This window comes from Pongo abelii, chromosome 16 (genome assembly GCF_028885655.2).
Source record: "Pongo abelii isolate AG06213 chromosome 16, NHGRI_mPonAbe1-v2.0_pri, whole genome shotgun sequence".
Classification (NCBI taxonomy): Eukaryota; Metazoa; Chordata; class Mammalia; order Primates; family Hominidae; genus Pongo; species Pongo abelii.
Genome location: NC_072001.2, coordinates 34,513,880 through 34,524,809, shown reverse-complemented (window position 1 = coordinate 34,524,809; position 10,930 = coordinate 34,513,880). Strand labels below are relative to the sequence as shown.

General features: G+C 49.4%; 1 long non-coding RNA gene across 1 annotated transcript; it reads left to right on the top strand.

Moving 5' to 3' along the window:
* Positions 1–1,188: 1,188 nt before the first annotated feature.
* LOC129050447 (uncharacterized) lies at positions 1,189–3,988 on the top strand. The gene is made up of 3 exons (XR_008514082.2): positions 1,189–1,465; positions 1,742–1,819; positions 1,939–3,988. It is a non-coding gene; the product is annotated as an uncharacterized LOC129050447 (long non-coding RNA).
* Positions 3,989–10,930: the final 6,942 nt, after the last annotated feature.

The following is a 10,930-nucleotide window of genomic DNA, read 5'->3' as shown; positions in this document are numbered from 1 at the left end:
GGAACCTTCTCCACAGAGCCTGACCTAGGGCAGGAGAGCCTCCCTGGTCCAGGACACCAGAGGCCTCAAGGTTTTCCCTCACAGGAGCGGAAGCATCGTTCCACACCCTGGGCCCCAGCAAACATCTGAGAACGGGCCGTTGTCCTGCCTAGCAGTACACAGGGCTCTGGCCTCCCTACTCTGGGCCAGAGGAGAGGGGGTATGGAAGTGGGCAGAGGACTGTCCCCTTCATGTGACCACTGGTGACAAACACTGTGTCCCGCAGAGCATGGCCCAGGATGAAGCACCTCCACCCACACACATGGCATTCAGCAGCTGCAGGGCCCAGCCCTGCACCATTTCTGAAGGTCCACACATAGCACATATCACAGCTGAGGAAATTGAAAGCCAGAGAGAGGAAGGGACTTGTCCAAAGTGACAGAGTAAGGAGCCTGCCTCCCAATCCAGTGCTCTTCCAAGCTGGCAAAATCCTGAGCCTCGGTTAGGTTTAATGAGCTGCCTGCCTACCAAAGCCAGCATGGGTGAGCATCTGTGGCTCTCTGGAACCGCAGGGAGTTCCAGTCATCCTGCAGATGACCCCTGCTTGGAGCTGTAACTACAAGTGGAATACCTGGGGTGGCTCCTATCAGACCCTGACTCCCTGGAGCTGGCAACAGAGAACCAGCAAGTAACAGTCCCCGTAAATGGAGCTAGTCTGCATCAGGGTTTCTAATGTTCTGCTGCAGCTTCACTTTGCACTTGAGAAGCAGGAACGACTTCGGTTTTTTTCTAGCAGCTTCTCGGCTCTTCCCAGCAGCCCCTTCCCCAAGCAAGGTCCCCTGAGAGGAAAAAATCACACCACATCTTTGTGGATCAGGGGTGCCTCTGCCCCCACCCAAGACACCAGGCATGGTTCCTCATGAAGAGTGACTTGTGGCTCCTTCGCAGCACTGAGGGCTGGAGCCAGAAGAAGGATGAACCCACTGCGGAGGCCTCCTCTCTTCATGTGGGAAAATAGATTTAGGCTCAAAATGAAGGAGGGTTTTTGCACAGTCAGCACCACCCATTGATGAGTTCGTGGTCCCAGGAGGTAATGAGTGCTCCATCATTGGGAGCATTCAAACTGAGGTTAGCCCACTATTGGGAGGGATGTTATAGACAGGATTCAGGTAAGGGGACACAGCGTTGACCTAGATGAAATTTGAGGTCCCCCTTCCAACCCTGAGAGCCTCTAAATCTCTGACATCTCCATCCCAGCCCTTGCTGCCAATTGGCCTCATTCGCCAGGCCCTGCTGGTTCACCAGGCAGTTTGTCCTCAAGGAGAAGTAGCTGCCAATTATGTGACCACAAGAGTTTCCTTTATGACATCACCACTCTGCAGGAAGGGGCTGGGGTGGGGTGAGAGGGGAGAAACAAGACAGAAGGTGGCACCAGAGAAGGAGCCAGCTCCCTAGGGCCTGGAATCTGCAGTGCTGCCACCACTAGGTAATTTGTGGGGCACACTGCTGTGGGGGTCTCAGGAAGCCAAGTCTGGGCCCAGAAGGGAAATAGCCCAGTTCTGGCCTCCTGACTAGGGTGGGGGACTGTCAAGGGAAAAATAAGCCGAACATAGCTCTCTGAGGCTCGTTAGAGAAAAAGGTAAATGTCAAAGACGTGTCATAGCAGGCAGCTCATTAAGCCCATGGAGCTTAAAAATAGTGAGACATGCAGATACTGGGGTATGGGGAGCTGGGGATGAGACTCCGGCTCATCACACTACAGGCAAGAAGAGCAAACCTGGGAGAAACTGACTCTATAACCAGTGGAAGAAAGGCTGCGTAGCCATCATCGGATCTCTGGGTAAGCTTGGCGCGCGGGCCTGCTGGAAATGTCAGACCCTGTTGTGTCGATGAGAAGACTAAGCCCAGAGGAGGGTGTTCCCAGGCATTACCCAACAGGCTCGATTGTTCTTCATGCAGGGGAAGAGAGAAGACACAGAGACACAGACCTGCCCCGGAGGAATCCAGAGCCCACCTGTCCAGAGAGGCTCCACCTAATTTCCCTGGCTGTGGGCACCCCCTTAAAAGCCCTTTATGCCATCACCCAGTGGGTGCCCAGCACTTTTCCATAAGTGATCCCAAACCAGGAGCTAGGCCAAGCCTCCAAAGGCGGCTGCGTAGTTCATTGGAATGAGGGCTGCAGTGACTCCAGAGGGCTGCAGTGACTCCAGAGGAGCAGGGCTCAAGAGAAGGGGAGCCAGGGAAGACTGAGGGGATGTGTAGGTGAGGTGGCTCTTTTCTGGCTGAGAGAATAGAAGGTCCCCAGCCCACACCAAGAGCTCCATAATGGAAGGGAGGCCTAGGGTGGGTCCTCCCCTCTCCCCATCTTCTTCCCACTCAGCCCCTACCTGGCCTTTAACACACTGGGTGGGAGAAGTGTTGCTGAGCACAGAAGTGACCTGAGGCCCTGGGCACCCATCCCAGCTTAGCTCCACAGGGGGCTCCAGTTGCTGAGGAAGAACATAGAACTTATATAGGATGGGAGAGCTGGAAGGAAACTTAGGATCAATTGCTCCAGCCTCTAATTGAATGGTGGGGAAACTCAGAGACAGAGAAAGGAAATTACTACCCCTTCCAAACCAGTGAGAGAGCCAGAGCTAGAATCCAGGGCTCTTTCCATTATATTGCACCTCCCATCTCAGCCCTGTCTTTATGAAATGCCATATTGAAGCTTTATGTATTGGGGAAATTTAACTGAGGCTCAAAGGGACACAAATTCCCTAAAGCCACATGGTGAGTCAGACAGTGAAATGCAAGGTGTCTGGTCCTTTCCCAGCATCCAACAAACGTTTCTTGGGCACCTACTACAGTCAGGCTGGGAGCACTTTCAGACGTTCTCTCCCTTAAATGTCACATGTGAGAGCAAGGTGGTGGAAGAGCGAAGGGCCAGAGGCCAGGGTCCAAATCCTGGCTCTCTTAGCTGAGTGTCCTTGGACAAATCCCTTGATGTCCCTCAAATAATGCCTCCATTTCTTCACTTTATAAGAAGGGGATTCATAATAGTACCTACCTTGTAGAGTATTGTGATAATTAAAGCAGACTATCCATATGAAATACTTGGAACAGAGCCTAGTGATATAAATATACCATTTTAAAATAAGTATACCAGCCGAGTGTGGTGGGTCACACCTGTAATTCCAGCACTTTGGGAGGCCGAGGTGGGTGGATCACCTGATGTCGGGAGTTCGAGACCAGCCTGACCAACATAGAGAAACCCTGTCTCTACTAAAAATACAAAATTAGCTGGGAATGGTGGCGCATGCCTGTAATCCCAGCTACTTGGGAGGCTGAGGCAGGAGAATCACTTGAACCCAGGAGGCGGAGGTTGTGGTGAGCTGAGATTGCACCATTGCACTCCAGCCTGGGCAACAAGAGCGAAACTCCATCTCAAAAAAAAAAAAAAAGTATACCATTTGACAATCCTAGGCATATACCCAACAGAAATGAAAACATATACCCTTATGAAAACCCTTCCACAAATGTTGATAGCAGCATTATTCAGAGTAGCTGAAAAGTGGAATCGACCAAATGTCCATCAACTGATGAATGGAGAAATAAAATGCAGTATAGCCACACAATGGAATGTTATTTGGCAATAAAAAGAAAGAAAGTACCAATACATGCTTCAAGGTGGCTAAACCTTGAAAGCATTACGTGAGTGAAGGAGGCCAGTCACCAAAGACCATGTATTATATAATTCCATCTAAATAAAATATCCAGAAGGTGCAATTTCATAGAGACAGAAAGTAGATGATTAGTTGGCTAAGGCTGGGAGGAATGGAAGAATCGAGGGTGACTGTTAATACGTATGGAGTTCCTTTTTAGAGGTGAAAAAATGTTCTGAAATTAGATCATGGTGATGGTTGTGCAATTCTGTGGATATATTAAAAACTATTGAATCGTGTCCTTAAATGGGTGAATTGTATAGTATGTGAAATATAGCTCAATAAAGCTGTTTTCAAAAAGTAAATATATATTTATAAACTTCTATAAATAAGATAGTAAATCATATCCATTCCAATTTAATGATAAGGCTCAGAACCATTCAGCAACTTGCCCAGAGTCCCATGTCTAGGAGGCCGCAGGACCTGATTTTGGACTTTGTGTTGTCGAACTCCTGAAGCTCCTAAGACCTGATCCAGCCCAGACTCATGGAGAGCAGGTCTGCCCTTATGTATCTTGGGGAAAGCCTCCATTCCCTGTCCCAATGAGACCACTCAGGAAGTTCTCCCTGCTCTCTAATCCAAACCCATACAACTTACAAGGGATGATGTTCAGGGGGATTTGAGGTCAGGAGCAGGGTCACAGGAGACAGGCATCAGAAGAGAAACCTACATTTCTAGCCAATGCTGGATATCTTCTTTAGGGAAGCCTGGGGAATGGGGCAGATGAAATATAGTAGATTTCAAGACATGAGCTCACGGTTGATTTTGGGGGTGACCTTGGCCAAGAAACCTCATCTCTGGGGCTCTTAGTAAACTGATATTCAGGAAGAAGCTCTGAGGACAGCTCCAGAAGCAGACATTTCTAAGCCCATTTCTAAAGTGGACTTCTCTCTTCTTACGCACAACTCACCCCAGATGACCAGGTGGGAAGTCTGTAGGGCAGTGGGCATCACTTGGTTGCTTGCTTGGGTATACACAGCCTGGTCACCCCCATGGTTCCTGGCAGAAGATATTGGGGCCAAACCATGAGGCCCTAACCTAACCATCACTCCAATACTGTGAGCAGGTCAGGTTGGCTCTCCCTCCCAGCCAGGAAGGAGGCAAGAGGTGGAAGCAACAAGGGCACTAACAACCAGGGTCCTTGTCTTACCTGGCAGGAAAGATGATGAACGTGATATTGACTCAATGTGCTGCTTCTGATCAGCCCCCTGCCTGCCTCCCTGCACTGTGGATAGTCTGGCTGTAAGTGGTAGGGGGAAGGAACTCCCACTTTTGACAACCCAGGGAAGGCATCACCTCAGTTTGTCTGGGGCTCATGGCCAGGGTGTCCCAGCTTGAAGGAGAGGTTCTCCTGCCCCCTTCTCTGCTTGTACAACTATAGACTGCATTCAGAAACACTCCTTCTCCCTTGCTAAGGAGCATTAGGAGATACAAAACCACCATTCTTTTTCCAGATGAAATAAGGAAGAACAGAAAATGAGGAGGGCCAGATTCAGCCCAGAGCCACCCAGAGTCCAAGTGACCTCACTGGGAGAGCAGTCCACTGGGTTTGGTGCCCTTGGTAGAAAGCCCAACATGCCAGGACCTCAGCCAGAAAGCCAGCATGTGCTCCAGAGCAGGGACAGGGAGAGGCCAACCTGTGCATCCTTTAGGCTTACTGGCTATTTCAGACCATCATCTGCCTCATTTGATCCCAGGACATCTTGGGAGAAGTGAGGAAGACAGGCATCCCTCTCCACATTTTTTAATGGGGACCACCGAGGTCCAAGAGATAGGGAAAAACCGCTTGCCTGGGGCCATGTGCAGTAACTTAATGTGGGTTCACTGGATTCTAGATTCTTCTCATCAAAGCCAATCATATCCCTGCCTCGCCCCACTCCCAGCTCTGCTGCTATGTTTCTTTATCTACAAAACATTCATCAGTTTTCAGAAACACCATAATAACACTCTTTATAGTACTTTATAGTGAAATCTTTATAGCACCGTGTGTCAGGCACCGCCTATTCTTAGAGCTGTATGGAAATAGTCATACATCAAATCCTCATGCCAACCTGATGGTAAGCTATTTCATTTCCATTTTACAGATGGGGAAACTGAGGTAACAAGTGTTCAAGTAACTTAGCCAAAGTCCCACAGATAAAAAAACTGGAGGAGCTGGCATTTGAATACAGGCACCCTAGCCCTAGCATCTGAGGTGCACAACAGTGCCCTAGCATCTGAGGTGCACAACCACTGCACAACAGTGCCAAGCACATACAAGTACAAGGCTTAGCATATTCCAAGTCTCACTAAAACATGGACTAGGTGCTGGGCATGGTGGTTCACACCTGTAATCCCTGCACTTTTTGGAGGCTGAGGTAGGAGGATTGCTTGAGCCCAGGAGTTCGAGCCCAGCCTGGGCAACATGGTGAAACCCTGTCTCTACCAAAACAACAACAACAACAAAACAAAAACAAAGAAAAACCTCGCAAAACAAAAATTATCCAGGCACGGTGGTGCATACCTGTAGTCCCAGCTATGTGGGATGCTGAGGTGGGAGGATCACCTGATCCTCAGGAGGTCGAGGCTGCAGTGAGCCGTGATCACACCACTGCACTCCAGCCTGGGCGACAGAGTGAGACCCTGTCTCAAAAAACCTGAAAACCAAAACCAAAAACCATGGACTAGGGGTGCACGAGTCAGCTCAGGACTAAGTACGCATGCAGGAAGTCCACATAAGTCCAGAAGCTGGGCTGTGCTCTCACCCAGGCACCATGTGCTGGGGGCGGGGACGGGGGACAGGCTGCAATCTGTCTCTGAGCAGCCGGCTGCCTTCAAATCCCAGCCCAACTGAGCAGTGGGGAGCAGGTTAAAGGCAGGCTTGGAGCTGGCAGGCTCCGTCTGCCCCACTGTGAGCAGCAGCTTTGAGAGACTCTCCTGCCGGCTGCTCATAGGTGCTGCAGTATCTCTCCTGGCTGCAGGGCTGGCTGGGCTGAGGCCAGGCCAAGGGCCTTCCTTCCCCCTTTCACCCTCTGCCCCTCCCTCAGTGCCCGGGGCCAAACTAAGGCCTTAGGAAGCTACTCTGGCTTTCTGGTCTCCAAGGACTGTCAGCCCTGATGATCAATTTGGTGGCTGTGGGACCAGGCTTAGTCTTGGGTGGCAGCACTGACCTCCAGGAAAGTCACTGTGGCCCCTTCAGGGGCAGGTAACAAACCTGGCTCATTCCCAAGAGAGTAAGGGAGTCTGGTGGATCAACTCCCACGGTTTTCCACCTAGCATATTTGCCAACAGCGGGCAATTCCCTGGTAGGAAGTCCTTCCTTGTACCTCACATGAGCCCTTCCTGCTGCAGCATAGCCACATTACCTTCTGCTAGAAACCCTTCTGCTTCCAAATGCACCCTTTGTTAAATTACTAAGATGTGATTCCATGAGCAACACAGCAATCACAAAAGCCATTGAAGCAGACGGCAGCTGCTACAGGGTTCAAGAATTCCATTCTAGCTGGGGAAAGGCTGTGGGCTTTGCCCCTCCTTCCCCCCCAGCCCCTCCCCGATCTCAGGACACAGAGAAAAGAGGAGCAACATGCGGAGAAGAAAAATGGAAAGATAACAAAGCAAAGGCAGAAAAAAAATTCACAGCCTCTCTTGACCTGCCAAGGACATTTTCCACATCTTTCCCTAGGCTTGGGGCCCAGATAAGGAACCGAGCCTTTTTTTTAAAAATTTTATTATTATTATACTTTAAGTTTTACGGTACATGTGCACAACATGCAGGTTTGTTACATATGTATACATATGCCATGTGGTGTGCTGCACCCATTAACTCGTCATTTAACATTAGGTATATCTCCCAATGCTATCCCTCCCTCCTCCCCCACCCCACAACAGTCACCGGAGTGTGATGTTCCCCTTCCTGTGTCCATGTGTTCTCATTGTTCATTTCCCACCTATGAGTGAGAACATGTGGTGTTTGGTTTTTTGTCCTTGTGTTAGTTTGCTGAGAATGACGGTTTCCAGTTTCATCCATGTCCCTACAAAGGACATGAACTCATCATTTTTTATGGCTGCATAGTATTCCATGGTGTATATGTGCCACATTTTCTTCATCCAGTCTATCGTTGTTGGACATTTGGGTTGGTTCCAAGTCTTTGCTATTGTGAATAGTGCTGCTATAAACATATGTGTGCATGCGTCTTTATAGCAGCATGATTTATAGTCCTTTGGGTATATACCCAGCCTTTCTTGCAGCTTCTGCAGCCTCTGCCTGACAGACCGGCTCAATGGGCCATCTGCTTGGAAGCCTTTCTGCAAAAGCTTCAAAAGTTCCATTTCTCCAGGGAGCTGGAAGCTGGGGAGGTGTCAGCTCCAAACAATAAGGGAAATTTATTAGGGATCAGGGCTTCCAAGAGGATGGTGCCTGCTAATGGGGCCGGATGCACTCCGAGATACAAAGGGTTATTTAATGCGGAAAATCCAAAGGCTCCTTTAGAAGTCAAGTGCTCACACCCAAGGCCCTACACTCTGCAGCCTTCCTTTTCACTCAAAAAACCTGAAAACCAAAACCAAAAACCATGGACTAGGGGCACACAAGTTGGCTCAGGACTGCCAACAGCGGGCAATTCCCCTGTAGGAAGTCCTTCCTTTTACCTCACATGAGCCCTTCCTGCTGCAGCATAGCCACATTACCTTCTACTAGAAACCCTTCTGCTTCCAAATGCACCCTTTGTTAAATTGCTAAGATGTGATTCCATGAGCAACACAGCAATCACAAAAGCCCCATCGCCCTACCCTGTTAGCCCCTACTCCACCCCATCCCAAGTCAGACTTATTCCCCGTCCTTTGCCACTGAGCAAATATTGACTTTCTTTCACTCAGCCTTGTCAATGGAAGTGAGACCAAAGGGACTGGCTATTGTCTCCCTCCTCTCTCCTCTTAGAGGGCAAAGCAAGCTGTCAGCCTCAACAGCTCTGAGCAGGGGCCAACTGAGACAAGCTGAGAAAGAAAAGCATGGTCTTGGAAGTAATATTTCTGTCTTTTGGTCTTTTGTCTTTCTGTCCTCCCTTCCTTCCCCAAGCCCATCTGGGTTTTTTTCACATTTGGCTATCCTGCTGCCCTGTCTGGCTCAAGAGCAGCAGTGTGGCATAGCTGGCATAACTGAGAGAGCTCAGGCCTGGGAATTCAAGTGTCTGATACCAGGTCACCTTATGCTAGTTCTTTAATTTTCTTGGGCTTCCGTGTTCTATTCTGCAAAATGGGAAGGTTGGACCCCATGATCTCAGTATCTAGATCAGGAAGTTCTTTCCTATCAGGACCCATGTCATTTCTGCTGCAGTCAAGGCATTTTACCTTGTGCTCTGATTTTAGAAAAAATGGAAAATAACTGCTTGGTGCTTAACAGGGAGGAAGGAAAGAGCATTGGATTGAGGGTCTACAAGGGCTGGCAAGCTCCATCGCTGGTACTAACATGCTGTGTGATCCTGGGCAAGGAGCTCCCCCTCTCTAAGCCTCAGTTTCCCCATAATCAAAACAGAGGGCTGGATGAGATGATCCCACAGCCCCTTTCAGTGCCTCGTCCTGCCGTGCGACTCATCTAACACATCTCTGTGGAAGGCGATGTTCCCTACTCCTTCAGCTTTTCTCCAAGGCAGCATCTCACAGCCTTTCCTCGTGACTAACCTTGAATGGAGAGATGCCATGCCACTGGCTCGTGTTCCTTAATCATCAGGAGTCTTTTGTCAGCCACACTTCTCTCAGACTCATACTTGCTTGGCCTTTGGCCTTTGTGGCTGAGCTCTTCCTTTCTCCAGGCCCCATGACGAAGAACAGAGCATGCAAACTCCTGGAACCTGCGGCCAGTACACAGCAGGAGGAGGACACAGGACATTGGGGCATTTTGGGGGATTGTGTGCATGATGACAACTGCAGGACTGTAAACTGTATCCCGCTCCTCCTCTAACTTGAGCCCTCTCTGTGATAACATAGAACCTCAAAAACCCATTCCTTGTGCATTAGTCAATATCACACTACGGACTTCCTATTCCAGGTTGGTAATATTCCCTTTTCACAGATGAGATAATTGAGGCTCAGAGAGGTTGGTAATTTGCCTGAATTCACACAGATATTAAGGAGCGAGCCAAGATGGGAACCTAGATATATCTATCTGCAAAGCCTTAGCTCTTAACCATCAGCGCTCTTACTGAGAAGGGGAGGCCATCGCCTCTCCCCAAGCTGACTTACAGGACTGGAATCATGGGGCAGTGAACATCCAAAGCCTGAACGACTCCAACAAACCTCCCACCCCACCCCGCCCCACCCAGCCTCGGCAAAGGCAGAGCCAGCAGGGTCGTGGATCAACAAAGCCAGAAGGACTTTGCGTCATCTAAACCAAGCTTTCACTTCACATACAAGAAAACTGAGGTCCACAGTGGCGTGTGACTTGCCTAAGGTCACACAGCAAGTCTAGGGTAAACCTCAGTTCTGGCCATGGGGTCCTGGGAGTCCCCCTCCAGGTTGAGCCAGTCCCTTTGCCACTCCTTCCACCTGGGTGTAGACATGCCTTCAGCCACTCACTCCAGGGACATCCGGCCTCATCCCTCTCTGCTTCTCAGTTGGTCCATTCCTAGAAGGTTCAGGGAATGGAGTAAAAGGCCCATTTTGTCATAACCACAGAGGTGTGGCAGAGAGTGGGGAAGGGAGAACCAAAGGAAAACCGGTGTGAGATTATTGGAAAGTCAAGCAGTCTCTCCGTTTCCCATGAAGTTTCTGCTGCAGAATGGTCCTAATGGTCAGAGAGAGAGAGACAGAGAGACAGTGCTGATGCTCCCATTTTGTAGGGAAGCTTTGAAGATGGTAGGGGAAGATCACACTGCAAGTCTACAATCTTTCCCTGCTCCCCATGGCAACTGCTCACAGCTGCCCTGCCACCTGCTTGCTACACAGCTTGTATTATTATTATTAACAATAGCTACCACTCATTGAGGACTTAGCTCACTACTGGACCAAGTATTTACATAAGCTTCTTGTTTAATCCTCTTAACAACCCTAAAATACCACCACTATTCTCATTTTGTTTTGACCACTTAGTAACTGAAGCTCTAAGATATAAAGTAATTTGCTCAAGGTCACACAGCTAATAACCAGTAGAGCCAAGGTCTCCTGGGGACTCCCTCCAGGGGTGTGCCGGGCTTTGAAATTCATATACAGTATTTGTCTCAAGTTGTCTCGACTCTGGTGACAGAAGTGGGAGGGCAATGCATTGGGAATTCCTG